Genomic DNA, 14,238 nt, shown 5'->3' on the forward strand with positions numbered 1-14,238 from the left:
CAGTGAGTTTGCATAGTTCCTAAAATTGCATATATCTGTGTTTAAAATATTTTCATTTGCAAACACAGTCTTTACATTGTCATTCCATTTTAAACCAAGGCATCTTAATTTCAGCATATTTTTTAATCTACCACCAAACAGCCACCATATCCATAGAAATTTGGTGATTGTATGTTATATGGTAGTGTTTATATTATACGGTGCATTTAATACTACTGCTATGACTTTGTGCCTTATAAGAGGATAACTAAGAGCAGTATACACCCCTGACCATTAGAATAGGAGATTGAAAAGGAAAGGTGGGAAAAAACCCTAAGTATTAACTCCCAGTGATGACAATAAGGAAAGAAATAAGAAATCAGTTCTCACAGGGGTAAGAAAGTAGAACTAGAAACAGTAGTAGAACAGTTTGCCTTTTATTCCAAGTTCCCAATATGGCATATGGAAAAGAGAAGGAAGTGTAATCAGAACATACTGAGAAGCAAAAATTCACCGTCATCCTACCAACTTCTACATTCTCCAATGGGTTATTCTGCTTACTGACCTCTCCTGCATTGTCAATTATATGGTTGTATCATGCTTTCACAAATAAATTGTTTTACCATTCAATTTCATAAAAATACTTACACTTACCTTTCCATTTGTGTTGCCAAAACCCTACTATTCTGCAAGATTATATAAGATGTTGATTACTACTATACAGGCCTGAATACAACCTCTTGAAAACATTTTTTTGCTTGATTTCTGTAGATTTTAGTTGAAGCTTTTAATTGTTCAAAGATCGTCAGTATGATTCAAAAATTCTAACCAGGGAAAGAATATGTTTTCATACTTCTCTCTTCTTAGTGGAAGTGATTTATGTGTTGAAAATGGTTATGGTAAAATAAGAAAACTACCCAATAATATACTTACATGTTTAAGCTTTTCAGATAATTAATATAATTCTTCTGTTTTTTTTCTTTTTTCAGTCACTCCTTATGTAATTATGAAATTTAAAAGGGGAAAACAGGAGAAAATATTTTCTTTCCTGTCAGGTATATTTCATACATAAGCTTCAGATGAATACAACCTGTATTAGTACTTATTTATTTAAATCACTGTTCCTTGATTATACATGTTTAGAATAGAGTACTCCTGGGTTTCAGCTGAATTAGAGAGGTAAAAAACATACTTTTTCTTTAGGATCTTTGGAAAATACCTGTATATCAACAGACTGAACAATACCACATTTTGTCCCTTTATTAACCATGGGCTGGATCAAGCTCAACCAATTCCAAGAAAGATTCTTATTGAATACACAAGGACTTAGCCTGAGACTTTTGACTTGATGCCTGTACAAGTTTCATATAGTGGCTACAAGGATGCTTTAAAAATACATTTTGTGGTTTTGCTCAAGGAAGCATTTCATTGCAGTCAACTGGAAGTATTTGTTCACTAAAATTCCTGGAGTTTGTTAAGCATGAATACATGGTATTAAATATAGCAACTTCAATTTTCATTGCATTAAAAAAAGTCCTGAATTGAATGTTAATTAAATAAAATAAAATAAAGTTGCTTTTCACAAGCAAGTCATATTTATAAAAATTAAAACTGTTTGTTTAACAGATAAGTAATAAACATTTATCAGCTATTGGCTTTCTGGAATGGAGTTTCCTTTAAAAAAGAAAAAGAAGAAAAAGAGGAAGGTGTAAAAAAGGAGAGCTAAGTTTTACTTCATTATACCCATATGAAACAAAGCAATGCATAAAAGTGTTCCCCTTCCCAGAAAGTCATGTAGGTGTGCAGTCACAGATTCTCTTTTAATGACAGGTGATGATCTTCAGGAAATATGATGTTTCCTCTTAAATAAGATAACCCAAACATAGTAAAGAGTAAGCACTTTAGAAAGACATTTGTTTTATTCTGTTGTTATCTTTCCATCTCACTATATGTTGTGATTGCTCAAATATGTTGGATATTCCTCAAGGCAAACACTAACATCTGCTCTTGCAATCCTTTCCCAAGCAGAGATATTAGTGATTTCCGTGGAGATTTTCCCCAGGGAATGACTTCACACATGGGAGCAGGATGAAGTTAGATAATTTAGGGCCTGATCTAAAACATGTCGAAATCCAGCAGAATTGGGAAAGGTTCAGCAACACTTCACAACTGGTCTCATCTTGCATCATTCAGAGTAACAAGAGTTTTTAGTGCTGACTTTAATAAGAGCAACATCTGGGCTGGCACAAGTTAAACCCATAAGGAACTTCCCTCACTCACAGGAGCACCTATTCTGGCTTCAGTGAGATTATATTTATGATAAGGACAAGAAGAACTGGCCTTTAGAAGACAAATTTTTAAACCCTAAAGTCAATATTAAATTGAAGCATGAATTTCCCCATTTCCTTTCAAAAAGTGCCTGCCTGAAAATTCAAGTGTAGAAATAATCTCCATTTTGGGGAATTTACACTGAAAGAGCAGAAATGAGTCATCCTTTTTTACCTCATTTTTCTACTACCACGGGAGCTACCACTTGAAAAAAATGTCCTTTTCTACGCCATAAACCAATTTTTTTCTCTTGCATCTGCACTTCCTTTCATTGCCTGCTATTAGATGTATTAAGGAAAAAGACTCAAAAGTATTAAAAAGTATTAAAGTAAGAATGATAAATTCTATTCATTACAAGAGTCATGACAGTGTCATGTGCTGTATTTTTCATCCCTCTTATTAGTAGTTGGGCATTATTTAACTGCCCTAGCTGAAAAGGGTCATGCTGATTGTTGTCACTTGGAAAGCAGGGCATTAACTTTTAACTACAGTGGTGTCTCTAAAAAAGTATTTCTCTCACAGAAATAGTCCAACCAGCTATTTATCAAACTCTCTCTAAGGTTCTAGCTCTGTAAGATACTTTCCATACAGTCATGGGCAAACATGCTTCTTAATGTACATACAGAAAAAAAATCACTGCATCACATTTGGTATGCTATTTCTCTTATGACAGAAAGACTGCAAGTTTGTATTCAAAATAATTTCCTTTATTGATTGTCTTACTATTCAGTGGTATCTACAGGCTATATAGTTCACCTGACAATAGAGGCTATTATTTGTGCCTCCTAGATCAAGTATTAGGGTATGCTGATTAGAGATTGTAACTTCAATGGTACAGAATTATTCAAATGTAGTACAGACTTGGTGATAAGCCAGTCACTAATTTGGTCAAATTTTGACTGCTGATATTACTTCGGGATGTTATTGGCATACTGTCATCTGTCATTTTGGTTGTCAGTAAAACTAACAACAATGTAACCAGTCACAAACAATGGAGTAGGTTAAAAAATAACAATACAAAAAAAGTTCTGCAAGAGCTCTGCATATGCCTGGGTTAGTTAAACAGATGGTTTCATCATAAGCTGGTGTTTGACAAGAAATGCTGATTTCAACTGTATGAAGCTGCTTCTGGTGGTGAAGGCCCAGAGAGAAGTGACTGTCATGTCCCAGCGGAAGACAGGAACTGTTAAAACTCACATTGCCCCATGTAATTCTGCTTTCCTTGAAAAACTGCAGGCTGGAACCACAGGCTGAGGCTTTGTCCTGCTATCTCTCTATGTATAAGCAGTACAGAGTCCGTCAAATCATTAGGATCTGGGCTGCATTCGTGGTGCTGCTCCTCCAGCTTTTCCTCTGTGTCTTGGTCTTCTGCTCTGGTAAGCACAGCTGCAATTCTCACTACTTCTATAGACTACACAGACAAACTAGAGAAAAGTAGAATGTTCGCCACTTAAAAAAATTAAGGGACTGGTCTGGTTGCTGATTCCCTCTCTGTGGTGAAAAAGTAATTTTTCTCGTCTAATGAGAGAAGTGTAATTTGACTGGCTTGAATCCACCTCCCTTCTGAAGCTCTCTGTCTCCACTGATTACAGAAGGAAGCCAAATTATTGCCTTGGACAATTCATCTTATTTGTAGAAAGGAGAGGTGAATTCTATCCAATCCATTTCTGCAAAATGATAAGAGAGTTTTAGAATGAAAGCCACCTCCTTTATGCCTTTGAGAAACATAGCTTTATTAGAGAAATTTTCCTCTTGCAAAGAGATGTGGCTATAGGAGGAATGGGAAGGTATTTATTATTTTAAGAGAATTTACTTGCATAGCTCTTTTAAAAATAAGCCAATGTAAGTCTAATACATTTCAAATTAAAACATCAGTGGAAGCGTGGTGGTTTCCATGTAGAAGGTAGTAATTCTCCTCTTACTATGATAAGTTTGCCAAAATTGGATACATTTCAAAAAATCACACATACAAACTTATAAATCCTATCACTATCATTGATAAGATGCCAAACACAGAGTGTGTTCCTCTCTCTCTCCCAAATACCTGCACAGACATAAACTCAGTCACAGAGCAACTATATTGCTGACTCCACCTTTACTAAATTAATTCTTCCCAGGCCCAGTATTGGCACTCAGCCACGAGGCAATAATCTAGCCAGGATCGCACAAGCGATCGCACAATGTGCTCATGGTTTTTTCTCACACAACACTTGTGAAAGACACCTCAGAAAATAGACTTATAAGGTATCAGAGAGATGTGGAAAGTGTCTGCATGCTCAGAGTACAATCCACTTGCTCTTGGCTGCATAACGGACAGACAAGCTGGGAAAAAGACACTTTCCCCATGCCGATTTGGAAAATCCTGTGTGTGTCACTAAACCAATTGAATGCCACTAAACTAATAAAATGTCGCACAAGATAGCAGCTCTCTTCCTCCACCTTTCAGGGACTTGGCTGAAAGAGAAATAAATCATGAGCTGCATGTTTTCAGATGTTCATACCTAGCTGCTCTGAGGGAGGCAGTGACATATTCTTTTAGTCTTGTTAGTTGTTCTGACTGTACTGGAATAAGAAGACTGTTTTGTGTCTATGTGCATATTTTCTGTTGCAGTCTCATGCTGTAGTGTGAGTGGTTCCTTTGGTTCTCATTATGTAGCTTGAAATTATTTTTATGTCATAAAAATTATCTTTGATGATTTTGAAATCTTTGTTCAGGTCTATAAGGCCTTTACAAGCTATTGTTTTCTTATAAGTATTCAAAATGAAAGTCTTAAAAAGCATGAATTTAAAAAACACATGTTCAAGATGGAATAACAGTAAAGTGTTAAAAGTTACACAATGCATCAAACAGCACAAGTGAATAGTTTCATCTACAACTGCACACTTTTATGGCTCATACAATCACCTCTGATTATCACTGTGCCTCATTTCTACTGTTTCTCTGAAGTCCAATGGCACAGAAGCTGCTCTGCTCGGTTCTGGGCTTGGGTGCTCGCAGCAAGCCTCGGTGACAGGCCACTCTCAGCTGCTCCTGGTCCCCAATAATTAGCCTGCTATGGCAGCTACCTCTTGTGGTTTTGCCTGTGAGAGACATTTGACACAGCAGACATCAGAGGGATTTTTCAGGAGGCTCTTGTGGCGTCCGAATGGCTCTTAATTAACCACTTAGGTATCCTCGTTCACTCTCCTGCTTGGCACTTTCCAAATGGTAGGGGTTGCACTGTGGATCTAAACACCGGGGAAGCATGCTATCAAAAGATCTTGTAAATGAAGGCTTGTGTAAATTATTTTTAATGATTCCCTCCTGGCACATCATTATGTTTGTAGTTACACACAGGCACTTCAGAGATGGCTCATCTTCCGTAAGGTCAGCTGCAGGACCACCATAACTAGCTGCAGTCAGTAAATGGCTTATTAATTAGCACAGTGATTTTACATTGCTAAGAGCTCTGATGTATGGAGCTAGAATTGTAATTGTGTAGGATCGAAATAATAAGCCATCTCAGGGCTCCTTATGCAAATTGCCATATTATAAAATCATTACCTATCTAAACACTGAGTTTTAATAAGAATTACAATGATGAATTTTATGATAATTGACACTCAAATTTTAATCTCTTGGATTTTTATCATTTTGGTGGTTAAAGTGTGTTTCTAATTAAATGTTGCTTAAAATGCAAAGGATTGTTTAACAATTCTATTCAGTTCTAGTTCAAATCAGGTTATTCTCTTTGGTCATAGAAGATGGGCCTTCTTAGTAATAGGTATATGACATTATGTATTACTTGTAGAGTAAGATGTTTAATCTTTCTCTTTTTTTAACAATTATGATTTTGATGGCACTGTATTGTCAACTGTGAGATAGAGCATAGTGCGTGTCATTGGGTCTGACTTCCACAGTAAAATGACTCAAAATAAGGAATTGAAATCTAGGGAAGATTTTGAATGCTTATGATATTTAATAGATTTTCCTTCTTTATTTATTATTGCAAAATATTTAAAGAGAGATCTAATAGTTTTAATCTTAGATATGCATGAAAAGCTAATAAATTTCAAATTACTATTTATAGAATAGTACAAAATACCTAAAACCGATAGATCATTAAAATTTCACTATTGTATTTGCAGACAGATTTTATTTGCATATTACAATGTTTGTTTATTTTACAACATTTTTCTTCTGTGGAATAATTACTTCAAAGCAGACACATCAGCAACAAATCTGGAAAAAGTTTTTTATGGGTAGAGGCACAAAGCATCACTCTGAATACACATAATTTCAGTGCCTCTCCTAAGATCTTACACCGCTTGGAAATTTTCTAAAGAACATCAAATCATACACATTAACTTGTTAACACAATGAAGACAAATTTCTGGGAAGTTAAGAAGTTTTCTCCTGTGAATTATCATTTCAATGCAGAGTACGGCATTGAGGAAATAGCTTATGTCAAACGAAAAGCAGAGAATTGTGTAAAGGATGGCTGTACCAAATGAGACTACAAGTCCATCTGAAGGAGTGCTCTTTTTCCATCAATGACTCAAATTGTGTGTCTTCACAACAGTGAAAACAGAGAGGAGAAAACCAGGTGTGTTATTTCACCTGAATAGACTTCAGGCCCCTGACCTCTTGCAGCCCAGGAGCCACCCTGAGCTGAATATGACTTCTCTCTATTAGCAATCCTCAACATGCTTCTTCCATGAGATTGACTGTCCTTGGAATCTTGTAAGCCTTCAGTATCCACAATTTCCTTTTGCAAGGTCTTCCACAGATCTATCCATTACTGCACATCCCTTGCTTTGTTTTGAACACAGCTCCTCTTTGTTTCTATGAATAGATTTCTGCACCTGCACAGAAACAGCAAATGAACACCAAGACCCTCCATGCTGACAATAATTTTGCAGATATTAGAAAAACATTGTGATCCTAATACAAATATTACTGCAAATGAAAAAAATATGCACAATGTCCCATAGCCACTGTTCAGGTCTTAATACAAATTGTTGCACTCTTTCCAGTTTTACAGAAGATTGGTACACCTTGATGGCACTTGAAATAACTAAAAGGGAACAAAAAATATCTGTGGTATTCCCAAAGTATTGAGAGGATATAGTGGGACTTGAAATCCTCACCTATTCCTATAACTTTTGGCTGCCATCAGATAAATATCAATACCACAATATCATGTCCTGTGGCTTTTCACCAAATTTTTTTCACTGGGGACATTGGGAGAAGATAAAAATTGACATCTGAAAATAACATGTATTAACCAAAAGTGATTATTTGAGTTTTGTTGTGATTCAAATATTTTTAGCAAAAAAGCCTGAAAGAAAAGGGAAAATGGTAATTAAAGTAAGTCTCTACTGTTAATTACTATCTAGTAGACTTCTTACAGTTAATACTTTGAGGAACTCTCTTCATGCTGATCTACCATTATAAAGAGGTATAAGAATTAATGGAGATGGACAGTCACTATGTTGCTTCCATGTTTTTTGTTTCAAATCATGTTGCAAAATGGGAAAATAGACCCATATAGAAGAATTTTAAAAGTCAGTGAAGGTTGATAGAATGCTAAAATTGACAGATTCATAAGCTGATGAAAATAAATGTTACCTGACTGGAAAATGGGTTGAGGTAGATTTCAACACACACTATAAACATAAGTCTTTATTTTAGCTAAGTAAATCTGGCTTTTACATCTGAATATAGAAAGAGGTAGTTCTAGTGTGAAGCTGCATTTCACTTTGTATGGATATTTGTATTATCTGTAAAAGCTTGTTCCAACTTGTAACTGAGCAAGGCCAGATCTTGGTGCTTTTATATGTTATATTGGACAGTTTATAGAATTCTGAATGGCACTGAACTACAAAGTTTCATTCATACTTTTTTCCCTAAGTTTGTCTTGAAGTTTTATTTTAAGAAGAGTCTGCCACAACCTTGTGCTTTGACAGCTATAAAGTATTGCTTAGGAAGGGGCAGAAAAAGCATGCAATTGTTGTTACACTGTAATGATTGCATTTGGCAGAGAGGAACGATTAAACCAAAGCCAGACAACTACCAAATTCTCTTTCCTGTGGTTTTGCTACTTTAACTCTGCTTTACAGGCATCCAATGGCATGGTCTCTTTACAATCTTTTAAACATTCCTCTGTGATTTTTGGTATGCTGTGCACACTAGAATGCAATCAACATCTGTTAATTTCTGTCCATTAAATGTATTATCATAACACACAAGCATGATGTTTTATTTGTATGGCTGAAATGAGACTTATGACCCATAATCCATCATCTTCCCGTCATATTTTTATATGTTGTCTATTCAATCCCCAGAACAGTTTAAAAAGCGTAAAGCAAAACTCTCCTTAAGTTATAGACCAGCTGCTGAAGTGTCCAGCTGAAGAGGTCATTGTGCTTTATTTTTGCTGAATCTAGCAGGAGTTGCTCATTCTAAGCCAAACATAATACAACGTGGATGTCCCCAGAAGCTTAATGTTGAACTACCATGTCTAAACTTTCTAGCAGGCATTTTTCTGAAAATATCATATTGCAACAGATAATGCTTAGAGAACATGAATTCAGCTTAAAAACAAAAAAAAAAAAAAAAGAGAGTAAAACATCAAGAAATGTTAGAACATTTGTTTTCGTGTATGACTATAAAGAAACTCTTACTAATACTGCATGGATAAAAATAGGAAAAATATTTTGGGGAACGGTGCCTTTTTTAGCATAGAATATAATTTAAGTTTAAATCACTGGCTTATTTAATAGTCTATCATTCTTGTAATTTTAAAATTCAGTTATATAGAGCTTAAAATTATTCATAAAACGTTGGCAAAATGTATGACTGCTCAAGAATTGGCTGTATTTAATTGTATTTTCATAAAAGTCTGACTGCCCAGTTAAGTCTGACATCAGGGATAAATAAAGGTCCTTTGCAGTCAAAATTTGGCTGTGGCTATTTTACTTTACAGTAGTGCAATTTCATACCAGTGGGAAGTCTAATGTAAGATATAAGCAGTAATACCTACATGTATTTTGCAAATTGTGGGGATGGAATTTCAGGGCTTATTTTGAGTTTTTCACCCTTTAGAAAAATAAACATCATAATGCAAGCTTGTATCTATTTTCAATAACATCAATATATATTCATGGTAGATATTACACTAAAGAATAAATCTCACCTTTTTAATAAAATTTGGAAATTACACAATGCAGGAGAAATGGAAGAATAGTGAGAAGAATATAGTTTTAACTTCATGTGACACCGAAGTTCCCAGTCAGCATGAACTGTAAACAAGCACTTACGAAGCATTAAATATCAATGGACACCACAGCTTGGAAATGAGAAGCATATACAGTAACTCAGTCCTGTCCATTTATCTTACATTTCCTACTCTGTCTAGAGAGACAGAACATCCATCTTTTGAAACACATGTAGTACAAAGAAGAAGTTGCAAAAAATGTTGCAGATATGTAGGAAATGTCTTGGAAGAAGGGGAGAGCTGAGTCACAAAGTTTGTAGAGTATTAGAAACACTAACTGTGCTAGAAGCAAACAAAGAGAGTCCTGGCTAGTTAGAATAACCTAATTTTTTTTATTATTTGTTTTTTTTTAAGCAGGCAAAAGTTTTGTTTTATTCTTTAATTTCACCAATTAACTAAGTCAGGACAGAGTGACCTGACAAACTTGGTGTTTCAGGTCTAAAGAAGAATGATCAGTAAGCTGGTCTAGTCTTGTCACACTAATATATTCTTTACACAGATCGTGAAGTACCTACAAGTCCGCAAGTGCGCTGCATGAATCTCTTTGCATATTGGTAATATGGGGACCTCTGATGACTGTACTCCCTCAAGAGCATTTGCTAGAGCCTTCTGGCCAACACAGCAGCAGAGCAAAAGCCTGGCTCAAGGGTAGTTATAACCCATCAGATCTTGTATAAGCATGGAGAAGATATCTTTTCCCCCAACTTCATGGTCAGCATCATCACCACTGGGTTTGAAATCAGAAAGCTATTGTGAAGAAAGTCAGTAAAGACCTTTACTTTTCTTACCCTTGTGCTTCAGCCTTTCTTGCTTTAGGCCACCTTCTAAAAGCTATGTCATTCCCTGTCTTCATCTTGTGCATGGATGATAAAAGTCTCTTCCTCAGCACCTGCAGAATACAACAGGTCAGTAAGTAGGAGGCTTTGTTTTTAATTCTGATTTACCACCTAGAGTGTAGATGTGTCAGAAGGAATACATATAATGTGTCTAGGAAGAATCTAAATACACATGATAATGTAATGTCAGGGCAGAAATCCTTCTGGAAACAGACATTCTAAAACCTAGTGCTTTTAAAATAGAAAACCACTACCACCAATCCAAACATGCAATTTTCTAGATACTGTGGGGTAGGTTTTGTTTTTGTAAGAACTAAAGAACCGGTGACCACAAACTTTCTTAAGTGTTCCTTTATCAAGTCTCCCATACAATAGTTTGTGGACAAGATGCAGATTTTTCAAATATCTGTATCTGTGCCTCTCTGTCATGCATCTCTCATTTGCATAGCTAGAACAACTTGAAGAGATTCCTTTTTTCAAACACCAGTATTATCCAGGGAGAAACCATTATTATCCATTTTTCCACTATGATACTCTATCATCATCTTACTAAAGAAGTTGAATGTTTAATATTTTCTGACTTTTTCAGTGAAAATTAATTTCCTGAAACAAGGAAAAGGCATTTCCCCAGCTTTTTTTTTTTTTCTCTTACCAAGGTCTGACACTAAAATATAAATGTGCTCAGGCTGCTAAAAGAAGTCTCAGTAAATCTTCAAAACAGGAAGCCTTAGCAAAGCAAACACAGAAATTTTCGCTAGCAGCCCTAGCAAGCCTTCAATAAGTGCTTGATTGTGCCTAAGATGATCACATATGGCAGCAGTTGATAGCTGTAGTGTCATGTTCATGTAAATGGCTGACCTGTAGTGCAGAAAATGTTTTCCCATTTGGGGAAACAAAAAAGAAAATAAAAACTTTAGTAACCTTCAGAGAAGTTCTGTTTATTTTCATATGAGACCAGTTTTTCTATCTACATTTCTACGAGGCTGAAAAATAGATTTCACTGCAGGAGCTGGCTGGATCCTTAATTACACACTCTAAATACTTGCTTCTCAATGAGCCAATCTTTCTCACAAGTCAGGGGTTTTTTCCCCAGCAATTTTGCTGATGTTTTCTGCACTCCTTCTGATTTGACAATATCTTCATGGTACAGTGATATCCAGGACTCATATTCCAAACACAAAGCAAATGTTAACTCTAAACAGGATGTTTCAAATACTTCAGTTTAAGTTAGTTTTAAATTTAACTTACATTTCAAATTAATTTATACAATTATGCACCATCATTCATATTTTATCTCCTCTCTCTTTCTAGGTTGTTTCCTAGTGTTTCATACCATTGCTGTATATTTGTCATTGATTTCTAGTTCCGTTGAGCTTTCCTTGCCATTAAAATAATAATTATTAGGACCCTACATTTACTAATGCTTTTAAATCTTAAAACGTCTTGAATAGAAATCACTCTAATTTTTGACCTATGTCGAGTAGATCTTTAAATTCTGACATTCTAACAACTCTGTATTTTTCTTTAAAATAAGTTTCAAGAAGTAGTACAGGAATTAATGATCTGAGGTATTACTCTTGTCCCTTTTCTTCAGTATAATCCCTATGAAGAAAACTGCAATTGTATTGAAGAGGTGTGATTTTTCTTCATCAAATATTGAGTCTTAGAAGAAATGTTTCACTGTTTGTTGCTGGATTAGTGTTGATAATTCTTCATGGGAGAGGAGTTTTGGCATAAACTACTTTTATACTAGCAGCTGCAGTAAACTTTTTTTGGGAGTGGTTTCACAGGATTTGACTGGAAAAGACTGCTGAGGTCTTTCAGCAACTTTCTCTAAAGACCAGTGAGCTGCCATGTTAGTCACGCCCTGCTTTTAGGGGGAAGGTTGCCAAGATGTGCAAGGCAGAGATTAAGTCAAGGTAATATGTCTATGTAAATGACTGCCCTGACCCATCTGCCTTCCACTTCAAAATTTGTAGTATTTCTGTACACATTTGTTGCTGCTGTCAACACATCTTGGTTTGTTTGCCATTCCTGAGAAAGCAAACACCATTTTTATTCAGCGAGAACTATGTCTATTCTCTCTTTGGCATCTCCACCTATTTGAAGCAAAAAGATCTGAGGAGGGAGCGAATGGATTGAACTCAGTCAGGCATTTTCATTTGGGTGACCGCAGCAGGTTTACCTGAGTAAATGTAAGAGCAATGTAAAAAATGTTCCTCTGCTCACAATCCCATTCATCCTAGAGCTACTTGAGCATTTATACAGCCTTTTTTGAGCTGAGTCTGGGCCAGCAAAGACGATTTTAATTACAAGGGTCACTCTATTTACATTACTCCAAATTGTGCAACATTCTTCTACATTTTCAGGTTGTCATCGCGCTTCACTTGGAATTCTGTATGAAGAAGTTTTTGGTGGAATTTTCCATTGGTCATGTGTATGTCCACTGTAGTAATTTCCAACATCATGTGGATAAAGCCTTTGCATGGACTTCATTTTGCAAATAATACTATCCCATGATGGATTCACACTTGTTCCTTAAACTCATAAGTGCCATGCCCTTCTTCTGCTTTCCCATTGGTGCAAAGTTTGATCAATAAAAACAATTATATGGTAAAAATGTCTGAAATACTAGAATGCTAGAAGGGATTTTTTAATTTTTTTTTTGATTGGGCAGCAAGGATATCTAATGGAGGTACATGTTTATGTATTATTGTATATAAATCAAATTATACTAGGAAAATACCCACACCTCTAATTCCTCTATTGAAAAAGATGGATCCACAGAGCCCTTTATTTCTGAAATAAAGCCCTTCTGTTGCTACATATTTAACAAGACTTAATTAGAGTTTATTTGAAGATCTAAACCTTCCCAATCTATTTTTTTTCCCCAAATTTATCTTGTAGCATTTAAATTTTTTAGTAGAGACACTTGCAAGTAATAATTCCTTAGACCGTGTACTACTGGCATTCAGTGAGTAATAATAATGTTTAATCGTAAAGATCAAATGCTGTCTGAAGATACTATTATTCAAATGTTTTCAGAATTTCTATTCCTAATGCTGTGTTTGTAAATTTAACAAGAACTTTTGCTTTATTTATTAGATTGCTTAATGCTAAGCTTGTGACAACTATTGTGAAGCAGCAGCAAAGAAATAGTTAACCAAAGAACAGCAAATCCATTGGCATGGACTAGGAAGCACTGCTTCTTTTATGATACATCCTGTGAGAGCTTTGCTTCACACAGTCAAAATGTTCTTCTGGATTATTCTGTTGTCTTTTCTAGCATTTGTATTGCTTAATGGAACTCATGTTTATCCTCCTAGCAGTGACTCACCTCTGGAGCATGGAGTGCTCTTATATGTGTGTATCTGCGTACCCAGCTATATCTGGGTAGCCAAAACCACCTTGTGATACTGTGCCACCTAAACTGCCATAAGCCAATCAAATTGGTAAAGGACTTGTTTAAATCTTATTCTTTAGCATTTTTGTGTTTGTCTCTAGTCAAATTTTTTAAATTTTCTCATCTCAGTGAGTAATTGTTTCTGAATCCTTTTGCCTGACTAGCCCTTGCTGGTGTTATATTTTTCCTGGCATGATTTTCTTCTGTAATCCTTTCACATACAGTTTTTTACTACTGCAAATGTTTCTTGCTTCCATCACTTGCAAATGTAATCCTGCATATTTTTGAACTGTACTTAAACATTTTATTTATTTATTTATCAATGGGTGGAAGAAATTACGAAATACACCAAGAAAAGAACATAGATACAAAAGAATCAGCTTTTTGCCAAGAAATGTTATTGTGTGTTGTAACCAACCACAGATTTACATTT

This window comes from Onychostruthus taczanowskii, unplaced genomic scaffold (genome assembly GCF_017590055.1).
Source record: "Onychostruthus taczanowskii isolate IOZ18803 unplaced genomic scaffold, ASM1759005v1 scaffold29, whole genome shotgun sequence".
NCBI classification, from domain to species: Eukaryota; Metazoa; Chordata; class Aves; order Passeriformes; family Passeridae; genus Onychostruthus; species Onychostruthus taczanowskii.